We start from the raw sequence: 24451 nt of genomic DNA on the forward strand, positions 1-24451 counted from the left end.
AATTGAACATAGATATGGTGTAAATATCTGATTGTTATGAATCCAAGGGTTACTCATGGAGTAAAGTCTGGATTCCCAGGATATTATCTTTTCTCCAAGATGTTTTTGAGAAAAGGGTTGTCAGCTAATTCCTTAAAAGGGGACAGATTTTTACTCTGTCTATTTTTTTGCACAAGCGTCTGGCAGGTATTCTAGACGTTCAGGCATTTGGTCAGGCTTTGGTTAGATCCAAGCCTGTGTTTAAAACTGTTGCTCCGCCATGGAGCTTAAACCTGATTCTTAAGGTTCTTCAAGAAGTTCCGTTTGAACCTTTTTTGTTCCATAGATATCAATCTTTATCTTGAAAAGTTCCTTTTGGGTAGCTAATTCCTCGACTCGTAGAGTCTCCAAGTTATCTGTGTTACAATGTGATTCTCCTTATCTGGTCCTTCGTACGGATAAGGTAGTCCTGCGTACCAACCTGGTTTTTTTCCTAAGGTGGTATCTAACAAGTACATCAATCAAGAGATAGTTGTTCCATGCTTGTATCCTAATCCTTCCTCAAAGAAGGAACGTCTATTACACAATATTGGACGTGGTTTGTGCTTTAAAGTTTTACTTACAAGCTACTACAGTTTTCATCAAACGTTCACCTTGTTTGTTGTCTATTCTGGACAGAGGAGAGGTCAAAAGACTTCAGCAGCCTCTCTGTCTTTTTGGTTAAAAAGCATAATTCATTTAGCTTATGAGACTGCTGGACAGCAGCCTCCTGAAGGGATTACAGCTCATTCTACTAGAGCTGTGGTTTTCACTTGGGCCTTTTTTAAATGTGGCTTCTGTTGTACAGATTTACAAGACGGAGTCTTGGTCTGCGCTTCATACTTTTCAAATTTAACAAATTTGATACCTTGCTTCTTCGGAGGCTATTTTTGGGAGAAAGGGTTTTTTACAGGCAGTGGTAACTTCCGTTTAAGTACCTGCCTTGTCCCTCCCATCATCCGTGTACTTTAGCTTTGGTATTGGTATTCCATAAGTAATGGATGATCCGTGGACTGGATACACTTAACAAGAGAAAACATAATTTATGCTTACCTGATAAATTTATTTCTCTTGTAGTGTATCCAGTCCACGGCCCGCCCTGTCACTTTAAGGCAGGTAATTTTTTCATTTGAACTACAGTCACCACTGCACCCTATGGTTTTTCCTTTCTCTGCATGTTTTCGGTCGAATGACTGAATATGGCAGTTAGGGGAGGAGCTATATAGCAGCTTTGCTGTGGGTGGACTCTTGCAGCTTCCTGTTGGGAAGGAGAATATATTCCATAAGTAATGGATGATCCGTGGACTGGATACACTACAAGAGAAATAAATTTATCAGGTAAGCATAAATTATGTTTTCTCAAAGGAGGACATAAAAAGATTTGCCTAAGCGGGGGCCATATTCGACCCCATTGCTGTCCCTGATGTTTGTATAAAAAAGTTATCCTCAAACTTAAAATAGTTTTTATTTAAGCAAAATTCAATGAGTGATAGCAGATATTCAATAGTGGGTCCTAGATAGTCAGGATTGTCTAAAAGGTGTTCCCTCACTGCCTTCAGTCCCTCTTGGTGTGGTATGATCATATACAAACTGTTCACATCAAGGGTGACCAAAAGGTCTCCATTAGCAGTTTGATAAGATCATTAGTGTCAAGTACAAACAATTTAATTGTTCTGACCACTGGCTGTAAAATGCAATCAATGTATTGAGCTATAGGTTGTAACAGTGATTATTTTTTGCCAATACTATCGGCCGCCCTGGAGGTTTGTGGAGTGTTTTGTGAATCTTTGGAATAGTGTATAGTATGAGTAAAGTAGGGAACTGTGTAGTGGAAAAATATCTGATTTCTACACTGATAAAACCTTGTTCACAACCAGAGTTCATCAGATCATCTAGTTCTTTTTTGAACGGAAGAGTGGGGTCAAATGTTAATCTCTTATACGTGTTCTGATCTGCTAATTGTTGTTAGATATCCTCCCTGTAATCTTGATAAACCAGTAGGACAATGGCACCGAACTTGTCCGCCGGTCTTATCACAAGGGTGTTATCTGCTTGTAATGGTTTTATCGCATATTGTTCCTCTCTACTAAGATTGTTCCTACATTTGGTGTGTCTCTGTTCATGTTCCATATCCTGTGTAATGAGTCGAATAAAAGTTTTAGTACTGGGACTACGGTTTACTGGTTCAAAGTACTATGCTTTTTGCAGCTACTATGTTTCTGACTACTCAAAGGGGCGTGATACTGAAAGTGTTCCTTAATTTTCAAAAGTCTCTGAAAGCAATATATATACAATCTGAGATCAAAGTCTTAGACACCTCAGCTGGGAAAAAAGATACTCCCTTATTAAGCAGTTTTGTCTCTGCAGTGGTCAGCTGATGGGAGCTTAAATTGATTACTATGCTTTCTATCGTCCCCTTCGTGGGGTCTGTGTCTGATATTTTGCCCTCCTGATGTTTGGCCTATTGTTCATCCCCCTTATGATCTCGTTGTGACCCCTAAAAAATTTGTGGATCTATACTGGCCCCGTTGTTGATAAATATGTGTTGCTGATGAGGTAGAGGCTGGTGACCAAGTAAACGTGTCAGAGTGTATGGAGAGATCTCTGTCAGTTTCAGAGGATTCTGCATCTACAGTGTCAAATCTCACCCTATGTGTACGTTGTCTCCTTCTGAACTATCCCTCCTGGGTATTGTATAACCATTCATAAACTCTATATATATATATATATACACACACACACATGTGTATTTATGTATCTATATATGTAAATATGTATATACATACATATATACAAATATATTAGGTGATGTTAGCCAATAGCATGCTAGCTATACAGCATAATGCCAACTGGGCTGCACCTCATTTAAAAAATATAAATTATGCTTACCTGATAATTTAATTTTCTTCTGAAGGGAAGAGTACACAGCTGCATTTATTACTTTTGGGAAATAAAGAACCTGGCCACCAGGAGGAGGCAAAGACACCCCAGCCAAAGGCTTAAATACCTCCCCGACTTCCCTTATCCCCCAGTCATTCTGCCAAGGGAACAAGGAACAGTAGGAGAAACATCAGGGTGAAAAAGGTGCCAGAAGAACAAAAAAGTACAGCCGCCTCATAGAGAAAAAACGCGGGCGGGAGCTGAGGACTCTGACCTTCAGAAGAAAATTAAATTATCAGGTAAGCATATTTATGTTTTTCTTCTTAAAAGGGAAGAGTCCACAGCTGCATTTATTACTTTTTGGAAAACAATACCCAAGCTAGAGGACACTGAATGCAAACAACGGGTGGGTACAAAAGGCGGCCCCTTCGAAAAAGCACCACAGCCTGAATTACTCAACACCCTAAAATTTAAGAACAAACGACACGGGAGAAAACCCAAGCCCAGGTAACTGCACATTAGTTAAACCACCGGCAAAGCCGAACTAAAGACCACTCAGTCCCAGAGTCCATCAAGCCCAAACAACCTCCGAGACGTCCGCCCCATGGAACACGACTCCCAGGAAGGTACGCAGTCAAAGACAAAGACCGCATCTGCCCCCAAAAGGGAAACCAGAGTCCAGGAAAAATCCAAAGGAACTTTTCCCACTCAACAAATATAAAACCCATGGTTGTCATACAATAACAACACCCAGGGAAACAAGCTCCCTAGAAACACAAGGACTGAGAAAAAAGGATCCAAACACAGGGAAACATGTCCCAAAAAGGACTTGAGGAACACCTTCATATCCCTGATCCTGTACCATACCCTAAGGTACTCCAGGAACCATGAGTCCCCCGTCACCTCATAACATATCTAGACTGCAGGCTAGACAGGCAGGGACAACAGAAACAGGATAACTATCACAGCAGCTAGAAAATATCTCTTCAAAAAGAACCTCAAACCGCCTGAACAGGAACTCTCAATGACCAGCTTCCAGGAGGAAAGCTGGCTCACTATTGCCAACCCAAACCACCGAAAGATGCTTCAAAGCTTGTTATTGCTGACAGGATAACTTAAAACTCCAGTCACATTGCGAAGAGTACTACCCTCCATAAGAGATCTCGAACCTCTGACACTTCTCTGCCAAACTCCTGTGACAAAAGGCAAAGAATAACTGGGGGATGAGGGAAGTGGGGGAGGTATTTAAGCTTTTTGCTGGGGTGTCTTTGCCTCCTCCTGGTGGTCAGTTTCTGTATTTCCGAAAAGTAATGAATGCAGCTGTGGACTCTTTTAAGAAGAAAATAGCATTCTGCCGTGGGAGACCTGAGGCATTTTAGCTTGGCATATGCTGCAGGCAAAAAAGAAACTTTCCCCTTTATTTGTAGCACTGGTAAATCCTAGCATTTAAAAAACGCTAGGATTTACCATCACTTTAAAGTGAATGTAAACTTTCATGAATGAGTGCCTGTTTTTTTAAAAATACTATTAAAAAACAGGGGCACTTTCATTCATGAAACTTTACATTGCAGTGTTTTTTGTTTTTTTAAATACTTACATTTTTCTTTAGCAAACACAGACCGCGATCCTCTGCCCGCAGCTTCTCTGTAGTTACCTCAGCAATGACGAAACCGGTTTCGTCACTGAAGTGTTAAGTACAGAGAAGCTGCGGGCAGTGGATCACGGTCTGTGTTTGCTAAAAAAAAAGGTAAGTATTTTAAAAAAATTGCTGCAATGTAAAGTTTCACGAATGAAAGTGCCCGTTTTTAATAGCATTTTTAAAAACTGGGAACTCATTCATGAAAGTTTACATTCACTTTAAGGGTTAGAAAGGATATGGTATATGACAAGGTATTTGACTAGGAAGGGCTATTATGTGTATATATATATATATATATATATATACAAAAATATATATTTTAATATCATCTAAAAAGAATAGGTCTTTAGGGATATTTCAAGTGTATATATATATATATATATATATATATATATATATATATATATATATATATATATATATATATATATATATATATATATATATATATAAGTTATGGAGTATATGGACTATTAGTTTAGGGATGCTATGAATGATTGTTCTAGGTATCTACATATCTTATATGTTATGTCTCTTTCAATCTGTATACATCACTTTAATTCTTTAGTACTTTCATCATAGCACCTTTTTATATTTATATTCACTTTTATATATAATTTTGCATACATAGATATGGTTTTTTATTTATTTTATAGCATATTTATAACTGTATTTTAACATACTGAATGTAATTTTGAATATGTCTACATATGCAGATTTTTTGTGAAGAGATGAAATGTAATATTCATTTGACACTCATTAGTTATTAGTGCAACAATTGAATCATCATATATAAGTTATTTATTTACTAATATTATTAACAAATATAAATATCAGTTCACAAATAGGGACCGGTTTGGATAGAATTATTATCATATTAGTACAAGTTATAACATAATGGGATAAGGTCTAAATTGATATAGTGAATGTTTTCATAACAGATCTGTAATAAGTTTTTGCACCTGATAGGGGAGTGTCAAATGTGTCTAAGATACAAAAGTATGGCATAAGCTACAGATTGTAGACTCTTGAAAAAGTTCTGTCGTTAACGGAACGAAACGCGTGTCAAGTTACAATCAGCTGTTTTCAGCTGTCAGGCAGAATATCCACTTTAGGAGGAATTAGGTCCCAGTGAGGCTTTCGTACCTAACTAGTTGAATACACAGGGCACAGTGAAGCCGAGGGTTACCCCTCCTCTTGAATTTTTAAGTAAGTTAATTTGTTCCATTATTGGTTGTGTTTTGGACTTTTACAACAATACCACCTGTAATACACCTGTGGACTATATCGGACTTCTCTGGAGATCCTTTGGGAAACGGATAAGAAAGAGATATACAGTGATATATGTTTGTGCACATAAATGCGTTGAATGCACATATATGTTTTTAATCTTGTGAGTGTATTACCTTATGTTAGGAGCTTATTAAAGGTGTTTTAAATGCTGCACAGAGATCTGGTGCCTTGCATATCTCTTTTTTGTTATTGTTCTATAGCTCCTTGTGGATTGTTGTTTGGGAAACCTTCTGTTAGAAGAGCTGCATTAACACCATTTCTCAACCACACCTTTGGAGACCAATCCACTTTATCCTATGTGAGTTTGTGAATATTTGCAGATCATCTTAAAAGGACAGTTACTTATTTATATATTTTTAGTTTTTATCTGTACAATATTTTGTGCAATAATTATGTAAAACTTATATATATGTTTATATGGTCATTATATATTGTATAATATCTTAGTGCTTTTTAAAAAAAACATAGGTGCTATATTTGAACTCAAGTATTTATATCTATATATACTATACTATTAGAACAGTCAAAAAAGGGTGTTTAGTAAAAGGGACTTCTGTATATAAATATTTTCACTTGTAAAGCCACCATGTGGATATCTATTCCACTCAACCCCTATGCAGGTTTAAAAGGACAGTTCACTGTAGAAAACCGCAATATACAAATTTCAAGGACTCAAAGCATCCCCTTATGCAAAAACAGCAGAAACAAAGTGCATCACAGAAGTAAAGTGCAGTGCATCATAGAAATAGCCAGGTGAGTTCCATGTGGGGCAAGCAATAAACGCTGAATACGTCACCCTTCAACAGGCAATACAGTGTTGCCACAGGATATCGATAGCAATACCCAAACAGCTAGTAGCTGTGCGACTCACCCTTCTTGCTTGTAGTTTCAAACGTGTACCTTAGGAAACCTGCTGTATGCTACGTGACCCACGGCGTCCAAGACAGCCTCGATGCCTCTATCCAGCCGGTTCCGGTCGTGTGATGGGCGTCGGCCGTCACAGCCAATGGGATGCTTAGCCTACCAGGAGGCTTGCAGGATCCAACGTCGGAGGGGATGCCAAATATCAAAGATAGTAGGGGGAGTGGAGTAGAAGCACGCTCCTGATGCAGCCCAGAATGCCGGCAAAATAGACATCAAGCAAAAAGAACTGATATCCAGGCTGCGTTTAAAAATCAAAGTCTTTATTAAATTCCTCTTGGGATAAAAATGCAAAAAGAAAGAAATGCAAAAAGAAAGGGGGATCCAGCATAACAGTGTTACCAAAAGTTATTCCGCTAACATGTTTCGGTAAAGACCGTAATCATAGCTAATTGGAAACAGGTGTGCTGGCTATATAAAAGACAAAATCCACACTCATTGGACAAAAATAAGACCAATAGAAAAGGTACACTGTTGGACAAAAAACGTAATAAATATATATATAGAAAGAACTAATGCGCCCTGACAATTTAGTATCTGTATATATACCCTAGCCTAGCATAATACAAAACATCAGATATAGTCATTAATATGTATTCTGCAAAAAGTTATAATGAAAAAGATATAAAGATGAAATGAACAAAATGAACAGATAAATAAATGAATAATACATAAATAATAAAAGGTAATCATGAGGGGCATGAAATATTCTCATAGATCCAAAAGTGTAAAGAAATACACAAAATATGGAAGAGTAAAAGTAAAAGTAAAACTCAAACCAAAAGAGTAAGGCAGTATAGCAAACCTAGTGTAAAATCTTAATACAGAAGTTTGCATAATTATAAGGAAACTATGGAAGTGTATCTCTAAACATGCCTATACTATATAATATAAAATATACATATATAGAAAAGAGCGTATTATATGGCTGAAACAGATTGCAGCTTAGTAAATGCAGCCTGCTGAAATAACTACAACTCAAACACAAGGAAGAAAATAAGTAACTATGCTCAGCTATATCCCTGTCGTAAATCGCAATTGTTATAGCAGAAAAGCCCTATCTAATATGAGTTTAAGAACTCAAATGTGTATCTCAATGTACACAGGTAACAGTGACCTATATAGGGAAATGAAGAAATACAACTATACTGAAATAATAATATAATCAGTGGATACTGCTGAATGAGTGTAGTATAGTATGCGATGTACAGAGCAATACAAATAAACTGCATTAAAGGGCTGTATTGAGGAGTAGGTAAGAGGGACCCTATCTTAAAAGGATATAATGACGAAGAGATGTATGTAGGGGAACAAGAGGAGGCTAAGAGGGTATAAACCAACGGGAAAAAGGGTGGGCAAACGTGAAAGGTAAAAGGATTACTTCCAATAGTTAATCAGATCGAATTCAGAGTTTAAACCCTCTGGTACTCTAGTACGCAATTTGAAGATCCAAAACATTTCACGCTTGCCCAACAATTGATTCCTGTCACCTCCTCTAGGTGGTGCCTTAACATGTTCAATAGCCTGCCATCTGAATGTGGCGTTACTCTTATTGTGAAAATTCCGAAAATGCTTTACCAGAGGGGTACTAGCTTCACCTAGTTTGATAGTAGAAAGGTGGTTTCTAATTCTAGTGTTTACATCCGTAGTAGTGAGTCCTACATACTGGAGATGGCATTCTATACAGTAAAGTAAATAGACAACATAGGAGGATGTACAGTTAAGGCAAGTGGATATCTTATAAATGTCTCCAGTGACCTCTGACCTGAATTCATCGGAAATAATGATAAACTCACAGGGTCTACACCTCGATTTGCCGCACCTGTACATCCCCCTATGTTGCAACCAAGAGCTTTGTCTGTCTGGTTTCTTGATAGAAACTTCGGAGGGGGCCAATATATTGCCTAGAGTTCTGTTCTTCCTATAGGAGCAACGTAAACCTCCCTCCACACAGCTAGCAAGGCTGTCATCTGCAGAGAGCAAACTGAAAATGTTTTTTAACAATCTTACATATTTCTCTGTAATCTGTACTGAAATCCGTCACAAATGTTATTTTATGAGAGGAGTTAATCTCCTCACCAGTCTTGGTACAGTTGGATCTATTCAAAAGGGACTGTCGATCCAAAAGGTCGACCTGTCTCTGAGCTCTATCTACCAGATGCCCAGGGTATCCTCTCTCTCTGAGTCTTTTCTGCATGTCTCTACTTTGCACTTTGTAATGATCGCTATTGCTGCAGTTCCGTTTGACCCTTATGAGCTGTCCTTTGGCTACTGCCATAGGGACATGTGCGGGGTGACAGCTCTTTGCATGAAGCAATGTATTTTTCGATATAGGTTTCCTATACATATTGCTTATAATCTGTCCATCATCCCCTGCAGTTAAAGTGAGGTCTAAGTAGTTAATAGTTCTAGAGTTAGTCTCAAATGTGAAACTCAGGCCAACATTATTAGAATTTAGAAAATCCACAAATTCAGACAAAGAATCCCCAGATCCCTTTTTGCATTTCTTTCTTTTTGCATTTTTATCCCAAGAGGAATTTAATAAAGACTTTGATTTTTAAACGCAGCCTGGATATCAGTTCTTTTTGCCTTATACTATACTATTAGATAGATTGTTTTTCACTTCAGATAGATAGCACTGAGTATTTGTTTATATATATATATATATATATATATATATATATATATATATATATATATATATATATATATATATATATATATACTGTATATATATATATATATATATATATATATATATATATATTCAGGTCTCAAAATGTCCAGTACTAAGCTACTAGCCAGGCTAAAATGTTACTTGCCACTTCTGATCCCACCCACCAACTGACCAGTCCACGCCCACTACACCACTCTATCTTTACATATGTTTCGACATTGCACCTTCTTATGCCGTAATTTTAATCTTGTTTTTATTTTAGACCATGACAAATTAAATAATGGTACATGCAGTACTAAATTAACAAAAAAAAAAGTGTATAACAGCAACATCAGCTGTGGGTTCTGGGGAAGACAACAGCTAGATGAAGTAGGCTGCTCATTAAGCAATCCTAGTTAGGCTCTATTAAGAGTATGGTCTCCCCTACAATACCAGAGCTCTACAGGGGTATAGGTGTAAGTCACACACAAATGTAGCCTTGTAATGATAGAGCTTCACATGGGTGTGTGACTCAAAGTTCCAAGGTAGTAGCTGAAACTTTGATTCACATTCTCCTGTGGAGCTCTATCATGTAGCGGAGCGGAGACCACAATATTAATAAAGCCTACTAGACTTGTTTTACACAGCTAGTATAATGAACCAGCTAGTATAATGAACCAGCAAAATCATGGGAGTAGGAACCAAAAAAAATCTGGGGGATAGCATTTTTATAGGCAATGTATTCTTATTCAGTAAACTTGGAATTGTATGGAATGGCAAAATTTAAATAAAAAAATAATCTATCTATTATCTAAAATATATAGGCAAAAAAAAGAAAGAGTTCACTAGTAGCTCAAATTTAGATAGTCCCAATTAGGAATCTCACTCAAGTCCCTTAGATTTGAATAATGGTACAGCTGGGCTAGTTATTGAAACAACAATCCCTTGAAATTAAATATGATCAGCTATATAGCCTGTGCTCTAACAGCCTATGGCTGTGTTCACTTACCGCTCTGCATTGTGTCCGTGGCCGGTTTGAATGGGGGCGTGTCTGGTCACCAATTTCGGCCGTAGCCAATAATGGATCCAGAAAACTCTGAGCCCAGCTGCCTCTGAGGGCGTTAAGTCTTTGAAAGAGTGAGATGTCGAGCTCCCTTTGCCTCTTGGAAGCCTGGCCAATGCAATAGTTAGAAAAAAGATTAAATGTTCCAGAGGCAAAGTAAAATCAAAAAACTTTATTATAATCCACACGGATAAAAATACCCAGGGGGTCCAGGGTGCACTCAGATAAACATCGTTGGAAAACTGAAGGCTGACATGTTTTGACTATAGTGCCGTAATCATAGCTGATTCAGTATACCTGTGTTACCTATTTAAAAGCAAATCTAGTTAGTGATTGGTCATGTAATAAACCAATACCTGCATTAGTGAACAGGTTTAACCCTTTATACACCTTTATGTTACCTGAACCGATAGTGTGATACAAATTTATGAAATACAAATAAACTCAATTAAAGAGATAGGTGCCAAATGTATCTTAGAAATAGAAAAATATATAAATTAAGATACTTGGATATACTCGGTTATAAATTACCTAGTCCAAGTCTTATAAAACAGACATAAGGTCTGCAAAGTCACCTATACATATTGCATCAATACACACATAACAATCATGGTACCCCTTGTTGAATAGAATGAAAAGGTATAAACTTTTCTGTCTCTTATAGAGTAGAGGAAAACTATACATGTTACTGATTAGGGACATATGGTTAAAAGGGCTATTCAATACAACAGGAGAGTATCTATAAAATGGCTTAGACATTAGCAATAAGTATATATGCATATGTGTACACATATATATAGTATATTTATATATAGATCTCAGGTCAAAGTGTGTACTGCACAATAAACCACATATATGAACACACATATTATTGCACACACATATACAAAAACATAAAATAAGATACATGTAGATATATTAGTGTGTAATGTGCCAAATAAACCAAATGTAAAACATATATGTATAATGGATAAAAAATTATCAATTTAACCACAGAAGTAGATGGTAATAATAGTACTCAAATCAGAGGACAATATTGGATAATACAAGTATGATAGTCATTGTAGCTATTTCCAATAATTAATCAGATCATACTCTGAGTTGAGTCCCCTGGGTACTCTGGTTTGCAGTCTAAACACCCAGAACATCTCACGCTTACCCAGAATCCTATCTCTGTCCCCTCCTCTGGGAGGAGGCTCAACCCATTCTATGGCCTGCCAACTGAAAGTGTCATTACTTTTCCGATGTACATTCTTAAATGTTTGACCAAAGGTGTTGTAGCTTCTCCTATTTTAATGGTGGATAAGTGATTACGAAGCCTGGTATTTATGTCATTCGTCGTGAGACCAATGTATTGAAGGTGACATTCAATACATGTAATCTGGTAGATGACATAGGAGGATGTACAATTCAGGCAGGAGGAAATCTTAAATTCCTCTCTGGTAACTTCTGACCGAAAAGTATCTGAAAAGATGCAGACCTCACATGGTTTGCATCTCGATTTGCCACACTTGTACATCCCCCTATGTCTAAGCCATGCACTTTGAGCCACATCTGTCACTGGAGGACATTCTGATGGAGATAGATAGTTGCCAATGGTGTTACTACATCTGTATGAAAAGCATAGACCCCCTTCGACACTATCTATCAGGTTGTCATCTGCTGATAGTAGACTAAAATGTCTGTTCACAATTTTGCAGATGTCCTTGTACTCATCACTATAGTCCGTGACAAAGGTGACTCTGTGAGGCCTACCAGTGGATAGTGCCCTGTCATGTCTGGAGTCCTTGAGAAGATCAGTTCTGTCCAATTTGTCTAGCTGGAATTGTGCTCTGTTGATAACATGTTTGGGGTAACCACTTTCTTGCAATCTTTCCCTCATTTCCTTGCATTGCTTGGTATACACTGTTTTCTCGGTGCAATTTCTTTTGATTCTAATCAATTGTCCCTTTGCAACTGCAAAAGGGACATGCTGCGGATGGCAGCTTCTAGCGTGCAAGAGGGTATTCTTTGTGATTGGCTTACGGTATAGATCTACACTAATACAGTCACTCTCCATACCTCTCAGAGTAATATCCAGAAAGTTGATAGATTTCATTTGATTTTCAAATGTAGATCTCAGACCTACCTTGTTATTATTGAGATTTTGAATAAAATCTCCCATGTATGTCAGGGGCCCCTGCCAGGTGAACAGCAGATCGTCAATGTAGTGCTTGTAAAATGCCACACTGTCCTTAAGGGTGTTTCCATCTACATAGATGTGGGACTGCTCCCACCAACCCATGAACAGGTTGGCATAGGGGCAAATTTGGCCCCCATAGCCATACCACCCCTCTGGAGAAAGAACCCACCCTCAAATCTGAAGTAATTATGAGTTAACAAGAACCTTGTGACTCTCAACACAAAAGTAGTAAACTCTTTGGTAAAATTAGAGTAGTTATTCAGGAAATAGGCAATAGCCTTTATCCCGTCCTCATGAGGAATAGATGAGTAGAGAGCCACGACATCCACTGTTAACCAAGAATATTTAGTCACATCCCAAGTCATATTCTCCATCAAAAGAATTATATCCTTAGTATCCCTAACATAGCTGTGAAGCGAGACTACAAAGGGATGGAGAATGGCATCCAGCCATTCAGAGAGATGTTCAGAGAGAGAACCTATCCCACTGACTATGGGTCATCCCTGGACATTTTTGGTAGACTTATGTACCTTTGGAAGATGGTGGAAGATGGGCACTATAGGACGTTCAACTAGAAAAAAATCATGAGTTGCTCTGTCAAAGTGCCCATCCTCCAAACCATCATCCAAAAGTGACCTGAGTTCCCTCAGAAACAATTTAGTAGGATCATTATCTAAATGTTTATATTGGATAGTATGCCCTAGCTGTCGGTGTGCCTCCCCAATATATGTTGGTGTGCCTCCCCAATCCTTCCTGGACAAATTCTGTTTCAATGATTTACATTACTTTTTGGTATAAGATAACCTAGTCAAATCGTCTTCTACTCTTTTATAGAAGGTTTTTAGTATATTTCCTCGGCTATGTATTGGGTAAAACTCTGAGGGTCTTTTAAAACCGCTAAAACTTTCCACTATCTTGGGCTCTCCATTATAGGTACATTGTTCCTGCATAGTGTCTAGTGTATTGATATCACACACTTCCCTGAAATTTAATGAGGAGTCTCTATGTGTAGTTGATACGTCAGCGGTTAAGGTCAAAGATCTCTGTTCATAGGCTGTGTCGATATATATATACACAAACTACTAAGCATACAAATACAAGAACTTGGTTTTTATAACAAATTTTTAGAACAACATTTTAGAAGGGAGCACCTCTTTAATGGTGACATCGAAACCTGTTGTGTGTTTTACTAAAGATCTCTTAAATCTCACATCTCCTTTCTTACCCCTCTGTTTTATAGCAGTTATAGTACAAAAAGAAGGAAGTAAAGATTAATGTAAACAACAATAAAAGCAGTGATAGTAAAAAAAATATTGAAAAGAGACTACTTGTCTACAGCATTGCTTGAACACGGCTCTGGTGCTGGGAGAATGCAGGGATCACTGCCGCACACGATCCTGTACTGCCTTTGAGTAAAAGATGTAGATCACTTCACTGCATGCAAAAAATCTCCCTTTCTGAAGATAGCTAAGATTGCAGCGGTGGCTGGGCTTCCAAATGAAGGTTAACCTTTATCATGTGAGGTTAAAAATTCTTTCTTTTAGTTGCCAGTGTCCTGACAGATTTTCCTACTGCATCTACTGTGCATATGCAAACCTACATGGTCTTAAAACATCTGTGGAATGCGATTACGTTGGTTTGCTTATGCGCACATGCTTAGGCGAAGTAGGAAAATCTGATGGGTAGGAAGATCTGACAGTGGTGTCCCGAGCGCATATGCAGTAGGAAATTTGTGGCAGTAGGAAATTTCAATAGAGTGTTCTGTTAGATTTCCCGTTCCTACTCATTGATTAGAAAAGGTTTGCACAAACACAGAAGGAAACTCTAACAGAACACCAGGTTAATCCCCCTCCAGTGCGTGTTCTGTGCTTAGTTACAATGTTAACACATGATTGACACACTATTGACACATGATAAAGGGTAATCACTGCAATCTTAGCTATCTTCAGAAAGTGAGATTTTTTTGTGCGCAGTGAAGTGATGTACATCTTTTACTCAAAGGCAGTACAGGATTGTGTGCGGCAGTGATCCCTGCATTCTCCTAGCGCCAGAGCCGTGTTAAAGCAATGCTGTAGACAAGTAGTCTCTTTTTAATATTTGTAATAAAGTTTATGTTTTAACCTTTAGTATAGCTTTGTGAGTACTGCTGCTTTTGGATGAGTCTGCCTTGCTTGTCCATCGGGCTATTTAAAAAAAAAATACTGCCTGCCGGGCACTCAAAAGTTAATGTACCGGGCGTCGGGCGATACATATCACACAATATTCAGATGAAAATATTGAACAGAAATTGATGTATCATAATGGCAATAACTAAGGTTAATCATCTACTAGATAACCGCTACGGTCTGTGCGTTCTTACCTCTATTGTGATGTATTCTCTGTTCAGGTGCAAAGTGTCACCAAAGGTTGTGCGATGAATGTACACTGCTTAAATTCCACTCGCCAATGGTGAGTTGGTGAGTGGAATTTTTGAGCCCTGTATATATATATATATATATATATATATATATATATATGTGTGTGTGTGTGTGTGTGTATACATGTGTATTTATATATCTATATGTGTAAATATGTATATAGATACATAGAAATATAAAAACATATATACACATGTATGTCATATACATATATATATATATATATATTCACACACACATATATATATATATATATATATATATATATATATATATATATATATATATATATATATATATATACTTTTGACACCTTTCCTGTTAAATACCTTGAAACACGAAATATGTTCCAGCAATGTGTTTTTTTGTTTTTTTTACAGTGCGCCCCATTGAAGACTATGGGAGAAGTTAACGAGGTTGCGATATCCGAAGCCCTGAAGTTAGCGCACATAGGACTTTCACCCTTGCGCTAACTTTCTAATTTCAAGGGTGCGGAGCTAACCGCTGAACAGTGCGGCTGTACTTGTTAAGAGCTCTGTGAAGTTACTATTGCAAATTGCAAAAAACACAGCTTTTCACCTAAAACTTTATGTTTATGTATAACCTAATAAGGCAGGAGACTATCCCTATCGAGTCTGAGAAGAACAGAATTGGTATATTGGCTCGGACTACATGAAGTAGTTATAGGTCTAACTCCCCACAGAGACTGAGGTACACTACTGCAGACGAGCATCTAGAGGCCTGAATCACCATCCTATCTACCCTTTCTGCCCGGCTTTGAACGGTCGGGGCTCCACTCCGAAGCCACAAGCAGAAACTTCTTCCTGACGGTGTGGTCTGTCATAGAGACCTGGGATCTGACGGCCTGCCACTTTGTACACTCTCAAGCCACTCAACATGGTTCAGAACACCTTTCCACTGTCTACTTCAGAGCGCTGGTGACACCCGGCTCCCAGCGTGTGGCGATTGCCCTGGGAAGTATATCCGGAGCTGGCTGGACCAAACACAGTCCGCAAAAGTGGAGCAGATTCAAGGGCTCCTTCTAAGGGTGTGCAAAGCCGCCATCTTTGCCCCACCTCCTCGCAAGCCACCATCCTAGCTCAACCACCTGTGGGCCCCGCTCCCGCACCGAGCACACTACACCCAACTGGGCCAGGCATAACCCCTGCAGCGTTACCTCCATATCTGGATCTCACAGTTTTACCAGACACAGAAAGACTGCACCATACTAATGCGCAGCTGGGGCCTATCTACCTGGAAGCCGGTCAACAATCCTCACTCCAACTGTGCCTACCTTGCTCTTCTAAACCTCCAGGGCTGCCTGCAGGCCTAACCAATATTGCTGCTGAGACTGTTCCATCTTCAAGAGATTGGGTGAGATTTAATCCTTATTTACCTTATACACCTTCCACCCTGACCTGAGGGCACAACTACCAAGTATCCCCACTAGTGTCACCACCCAGATCCACATAGACATCTGAGGGAACTTTCTGCATTTTGCCCACCTCCCTCAAATATTTACCCACACTTATCTGTACCCCAGAAAGAATGTGACAAACCTAAGAGACTGCAGCCTGTTGCTACAGAACTGTTGTTTGCTCATCATTGCTGTCTTTCTAGTATTTAATATACTTTAACTCCTGTGCCACATTGCCAACTGACAATCCTCTTTTCTTCTCCTTTCCTGTCCAATTAATCTGGGCAGGTCACCTCCCCACACCCTTTTACCTTCCACCAGGTCTTATCCCCCTGTTCCCTGAGACGAGAGGAGGTGTCATACAGCTACATTAGAACAGTTTTTTGTATCTGCACACTAACAGAACTCACTATACTGTATTTGGATCTCTTTTATTTCTGTATAATTGCATATTGTACAACCGATAGAATCTGTGTTACTTTCTATTGTCCTATAGGTTGCTGTTAAGTGCTGCTAACTCTCTCATCCCCCCCTTTCCTATCCAGCTAGTCTGGACAGGTCACTTCCACTCTCCTTTTTCCCTTCTGTCAGGTTGTAACCCTAAACTCTTGGGGTGAGAGTGGCTACTAGTACATATATCGTTTCAGCAGAACCTCTTAAAACTTTACATACCATTGTATATTTTTGTTGCCTTTCTACTAGTGAGGTCTTTGATCTCCCTCTCTCCCTACCCTTTCTTGCCCTGCTAGTCTGGGCAGGTCATCTCCCCTTCACCTCCCCCCCCCCCCCCTTTGACTAGAAGTTCCCCATTCTCCAAGTTGAGAGGGTATAGTCCAATGGCTTTGAAAGTGTTATTTACTATTGAACAATTTGTCTGAGGCGTCTCCTCTGCACTGAAAACCATCCTTAGCTAAGTCCCCCATGCCCCACATTTTTGGGAAGGAGGCCTCAGTACCTTATTGGTCACAAACGACAACCCCACCCTCCCTTCTAATATATTTCAGACCTACGTCCTCCATTTTCTAAAAGGGGGAAGAAAAAAAATCACCCCTCAAATCTTTAATACACACCCTTCTCTTTAGATACTTGGAAAGCCCCTATCCAGCAGAGTAAATCTCTCGCCTCACCACTTGTTTATTGACCCAACCCAATATTACTTTGAGCTGCTGAGGCAACGCTACTTGGCCCAGCTCCATGATAGCTTTAGGTAAGTAACATTCAGCTAGATTACGAGTTTTGAGCGCTATAGGGATTTTAATGACCGCCACAAAAGCGGCATTATTTCACCTCCCTATAGCGCTGGTATTACAAGTTTTTAAAAAGCAGGCTTGTGAGGGGGAAATGGTTGTGTTGAGCTCCATACAGCACCGAAAACAAGCGCTGCTTTGACGTGCTTGTGCACGCTTTCCCCATAGACATCAATGGGGAGAGCCGTCAAAAAAAAAACCTTAACACCTGCGATCACAGAATGAAAAGCTCCATAACGCAGCCCCATTAATGTCTATGGGGAAATAAAAAGTTAAGTTTAAACCTAACATCCTAACCTAAATCCTGAGTCTAAACACCCGTAATTTGCCGACCCCAACATCGCCACCACTTACTTACAATTATTAATCCCTAATCTGCCGCCCCAGATATTGCCGCCACCTACCTACAGTTATTAACCCCTAATCTGCCACCCCCGATATCGCCGCCACCTACATACAGTTATTAACCCCTAATCTGCGCCCCCGATATCGCCGCCACCTACATACAGTTATTAACCCCTAATCTACCGTCCCCGATATCGCCGCCACCTACATAGTTATTAACCTCTAATCTGCTGCCCCCGATATCGCCGCCACCTACATACAGTTATTAACCCCTAATCTGCCACCCCCAACATCGCCGCCACCTACATAAAAATATTAACCCATAATCTGCCACTCCCAAAGTCCCTGCCACTATAATAAAGTTATTAACCCCTAAACCTCTGGCCTCCCACATAACTACCACTAAATAAATCCATTAACCCCTAAACCTAACCCTAATGTAACCCTAACCCTAACGTAAACCTAAGGCTAACACCCCCTAACTTAAACATAATTAAAATAGAGCTAAACTAAAGTTACAATTATTAACTAAATAATAACTATGTAAAACTAAATACAAAGCTACCTGTAAAATAAAACCTAAGCTAGCTACAATATAACTAATAGTTATATTGTAGCTACCTTAGGTTTTATTTTTATTTCACGGGTAAGTTTGTATTTATTTTAACTAGGTAGACTAGTTAGTAAATAGTTATTAACTATTTACTAACTACCTAGTTAAAATAAATACAAACTTACCTGTGAAAAAAAACCTAACCTGCCTTACACTAAAACCTAACATTACAAAAAAAAATAAACACTAAAATTACTAAAAATAAAAATAACTAAATTACATAAAAAAACAAACACTAAATTACAAAAAATAAGAAACAAATTATCAAAAATAAAAAAGAATTACACTTAATCTAATAGCATAACAACAGAGGAACCGTTCCGCAGCTCCAAACGTTTTGTTTCGGATAGATAAGTCAAATTCTTGTGGTCAGTAAGAATGAGCACTGGAACGCTAGTACCCTCGAGAAGGTGCCTCCATTCCTTGAGTGCCAAAATTATGGCCAGTAATTGCCTATCACCAATTTCATAATTGCACTCCGCCGGAGACAATTTCTTAGAGAAGAAACAGCACGATTGCAAGGAACTGTCAGGCGTAGGACGTTGAGACCTACTCCAGTCTCAGAGGCATCAACCTCAAGAACGAAAGGCAGGACAGGGTTAGGATAAGCCAGAACTGGAGTGGCAGCAAAGGCAGTCTTAAGACTCTCAAAATCCTTATTGGCAGTAGGTGACCAAGGAGTTGATCATTCTCCTTACGAGTCATGTCAGTGATAGGTTTGACCAAGGAAGAAAAGTTTTTAATAAACTTCCTATAGTAATTGGCAAAGCCTAAAAAACGTTGAATAGACCGAAGACCAACTGGGCGAGGCCACTGCAGAACTGCAGACAACTTGTCAGGATCCATGGAGAACCCTGCAACGGAGATAACATAACCTAGGAAGGTTACTTGAGTCTGATGGAACTCACATTTCTCGAGTTTACAAAACAGGCCGTTCTCACATAGTCTCTGAAGTACCCGTGTAACATCAGAACGATGAGCCTCAAGAGTGGGTGAGTGTATGAGGATATCATCTAAGTACACCACAACACACTGTTGCAACATATCTTGTAGCACATTATTAATAAATTCCTGGAAAACAGCTGGAGCATTACATATGCCTAAAGGGCATTACAAGATACTCAAAATGCCCGCTTCTGGTGTTAAATGCTGTTTTCCATTCGTGGCCCTCCTTAATCCTAACAACATTGTATGCTCCTCTCAAATCAAGTTTAGAAAAGACTGTAGCTCCCTTGAGGCGGTCAAAGAGTTCCGTAATGAGCAGAATAGGGTAAGCATTCTTAATGGTAAGACGATTAAGACCCCTATAACCGATGCATGGTCTTAATTCGCCACCCTTTTTCTTCACGAAGAAGAAGCCAGCCCCTGCAGGAGAGCAGGATTTGTGGATGATACCCCATGACAGAGTATCAGCAACATACTCCTCCATAGCACAATTCTCTGTAACCGAGAGAGGGTAAACCAGTCCACGAGGAGGAATGGCTCCAGGTTGCAGGTCTATGGCATAATCGTAAGAACGGTGGAGGCAACGTACCGGCACGCACCTTGTCAAAAATGTCTTGGAAATCTCGGTACTCATCAGGCAATTGAGATACCGAAGAAGTGCACAGGACTTTGACTTGTTTCCGAAGACAAGTGGAAATACATTGTGGAGACCATGACAATATTTCATACCTACGCCAGTCGAGACTGGGATTGTGCTTTTGGAGCCAAGGATAACCCAAAACAACCGGAAAATGCGGAGAGTTAACCTGGATGGTTTCAAAATGGAGAGCCCCAACAGCCATGGATAACAGAATGGTTTTGTGAGTAACGAGTGCAGGCTGAAGGGGCCTGCCATCAATGGAACGAACAGAGGCAATATAGGAATGGAATGCTGTGATACAAAAGCACTGTCAATGAAATAGCCAGCAGCACCAGAGTCAACAAAAGCCTGGGTGACTATGGAGGAGTCCACCCAGGAAAGGACAACCATGAACAAAGGTTTCTCCTTTAGTGGTTCCGGGGATGAGGATAAACCACCCAAGATCTGCCCCCGACAGGACCCTAGGTGCAAGCGTTTAACCGGCCATGTAGTACAAGACTTTAAAAGGTGGCCCTGTAACCCGCAATAGAGGCAAAGCCCCTCCCTCCTCCTAAAGGCCCTCTCCACCGTTGAGAGACACGTGAATTCCAACTGCATCGGCACAGCAGTACCTGGTGACTCTGGACCAAGAGACATGGGAGGAGAGGGAGGCATGTGTGGGAACGATAACATCGGAGACAACGGAACAGGAAGCTTGCGCAATCGCTCCTTGAAAGAGGGCCTCTCTCTGAGTCTGATGTCAATTAGGATTAAAAAAGACACCAAAGCCTTGAGATCCTCTGCTAAATCTCTGGCAGCAACTTCATCTTTAATTGCATCAGAGAGCCCATGAAAGAAGGCAGCAACAAGGGCTTCATTGTTCCAACCAACCTCTGCGGCAAGCGTACGGAACTCAATGGCATACTGAGCAACAGATCTTGTACATTGCTGAATGGACATGAGCCATTTGGCAGCAGAGGAGGAGTGAGCCGGAACATCAAATACCCTTCAAAAGGAGGACACAAATTCAGGGTAATTAGAAATCACAGGTTTATTAGTCTCCCACAAGGGATTAGCCCAAGCAAGAGCTGTGTTAGAGAGTAACGAGATGAGAAATCCCACCTTAGCTCTGTCAGAGGGAAACGCATGAGGTAACATCTAAAAGTAAATGCCCACCTGGTTCAAAAACCCTCTGCCCTGATTAGGATCGCCTCCATAATGCTGAGGTAGAGGTGCAGAACCGGACATGCTCCTGGTAGGACTAGGTGCAGCAGCGGAAACAGGAGGAGCCATAACTTGTGGGACACTCTGGTCCAAATGTGCTGTGCGAGTCAGCAGGGTTTGCAGGGCTAGTACAAATTGTTCCAAGCTGTGATCCTGTTCATCTATCCTGGAAATGATGGTAGGTAAAGGTGGATTATTAGCACCATCAGGATTTATGGCCCTTGCGTAAATGTCAGGATGCCAGGAATCAGACTGAGACGAGAAGTGCAAAAATAATCACACCTTTATTAATAACAAAAATAATAATAAGTCCACAAGTCAAATAACAAGCCAGGAGTCAAAACCGGAGCTGGTAGTCAGACGAGCCGAGTCAGGAACCAAAGTGAGTAGTCAGACGGGCCTGAATCAGGAACTAGGAGAACAGCAAAGCCAGGAACAAGTCAGAGATCAGGAACCAGAAGAGACGTCAGACTAGCCAGGTAATACACAGGAACAGGAACAGGAACTGGAACACAGGAACTCACAAACAGGTCTGAGACAACGCAAGGGCAAAGCATACTGAACAGAGGCCCTTTAAATAATAAGTGATGACATCACAATTCTGAGACTGCAACCTGTCTCACATTGATGATGTACAACAGTCTGGCCATAAGAGGGCATGCAGGAAATGAGCAGCATCACACACTCTGCACCAGATTCAGCAAGAAAAGGTGAGCAAAATGGCTGCCAGCAGCACATGGCAAACAAAGCAGGGAAAAAACCCTGACACTTCTTGCCGCCTGGATGAGGACTTCACCGGCTGGATGAAGATGGAAGAGGCCGCCTGGATTAAGACTTCTTGCCGCATGGATGATGACTTTTCCGGCTGGATGGATCCATCAAGCAGGACTTCAATAACTGTAAGTGGATCGTCGGTGGTTAGTGTTTTTTGGGTGGGATTTATTTTTAGTTTAGGGTCTGAGCATGTAAAAGAGCTAAATGTCCTTTTAAGGGCAATGCCCATACAAATGCCCTTTTCAGGGCAATGTGGAGCTTAGTTTTTTTTTAGATAGTCATTTTATTTGGGGGGGTTGGTTGTGGGGGTGATGGGTTTTACTGTTGGGGGGTGTTTGTATTTTTTTTTACAGGTAAAAGAGATGTTATCTTTGGGGCAATACCCCACAAAAGGCCCTTTTAAGGGCCATTGGTAGTTTATTGTAGGCTAGTTTTTTTTATTTTGATAGGGCTATTAGATTAGGTGTAATTATTTTTTAATTGTAGTTTAATAATTATATTAGTTTAATTGTTAGTTTAAAATTAATTTATTTAATTTAACAGGTAAGTTTTAATTTAATGTAAGATAGGGAAATTGTAATTTTAATATAAAGTTAGGGGGGGGGGGCATTAGGTTTAGGGGTTAATAGTTTATTTTAGTATATTTAGTTGTGGGAGGCTTGCGGTTTAGGGGTTAATAAGTTTATTATAGCAGCGGTGTGGGCGGACGGCAGATTAGGGGTTAATTATATTTAAATTGTGTTTGCAATGCGGGAGGGCAGCGGTTTAGGGGTTAATAGGTTTATTATAGTGGTGACAATGTTGGGGAGCGGAGGTGTCAGGGTTTTTTACCTGTTGTGTTTGCCATGTTCTGCTGGCAGCCATTTTACTCACCTCTCTTGCTGACTCTGGTGCATACTGTGTGATGCTGCTCATTTCCTGCACTTCCTTTTATGGCCAAACTGGTGTACATCATCTGTGTGAGACAGGATGCAGTCTCAGAATTGTGATGTCATCATTTATTATTTAAAGAATCTCTGTTCAGTATACTTTGCCCTTGCGTTGTCTCAGACCTGTTTGTGAGAGCTCCTGGGTATTACCTGTCTGTCTGATGTCCCTCCTGGTTCCTGATCCCTGGCTTGTTCCTGACTCTGCTGTTCTTGTTCCTGATTCAGGCTCGTCTGACTACTCGCTTTGGCTCCTGACTCGACTCGTCTGACTACCAGCTCTGGTTTTGATTCCTGGCTTGTTATTTGACTTGTGGACTTTTTACTATTTTTTGCTATTAATAAAGGTGTGATTTTTTTTGCACTTCTCGTCTCAGTCTGATTCCTGGCACCCTGACATTACGCAAAGGCCATGAATCCTAATGGTGCTAATAATCCACCTTTACCTGCCATAATTTCCAGGATGGATGAACAGGATCACCGCTTGGATATATTTGCACTAGCCCTGCAAACCCTCTTGACTCGCACTGCACATTTGGACCAAAGTGTTCCGCAAGTTATGGCTTTTTCTGTTTCCGCTGCTGCACCTAGTCCTACCAGGAGCATGTCCGGTTCTGCACCTCTACCTCATCGATATGGAGGCGATCCTAATCAGTGCAGAGGGTTTTTTAACCAGGTGGGCATTTACTTTGAGAGGTGACCTCAGGCGTTTCCCTCTGACAGAACTAAGGTGGGATTTCTCATCTTGTTACTCTCTGACACAGCTCTTGCCTGGGCTAATCCCTTGTAGGAGACTAATAAACCTATGATTTCAAATTACCCTGAATTTGTGGCCTCCTTTTGAAGGGTATTTGATGTTCCGGCTCGCTCCTCCTCTGCTGCTAAACGACTCATGTCCATTCAGCAATGTACAAGATCTGTTGCTCAGTATGCCATTGACCATGCATCAATTATATTGATTATCTCCGTTGCAGGGTTCTCCATGGATCCTGACAAGTTATCTGCAGTTCTGCAGTGGCCTCGCTCAGTTGGTCTTCGGTTATTCAACGGTTTTTGGGGTTCGCCAATTACTATAGAAAGTTTATTAAAAACTTTTCTTCCTTGGTCAAACCTATCACAGACTTGACCCGTAAAGAGAATGATCCACTTCATTGGTCACCTACTGCCATTAAGGTATTTGATAGTCTTAAGACTGCCTTTGCTGCCGCTCCAGTTCTGACTCATCCTAACCCTGTCCTGCCTTTCGTTCTTGAGGTTGATGCGTCTGAGACA

The sequence above is a fragment of the Bombina bombina genome, chromosome 2 (genome assembly GCF_027579735.1).
Source record: "Bombina bombina isolate aBomBom1 chromosome 2, aBomBom1.pri, whole genome shotgun sequence".
NCBI lineage: Eukaryota > Metazoa > Chordata > Amphibia > Anura > Bombinatoridae > Bombina > Bombina bombina.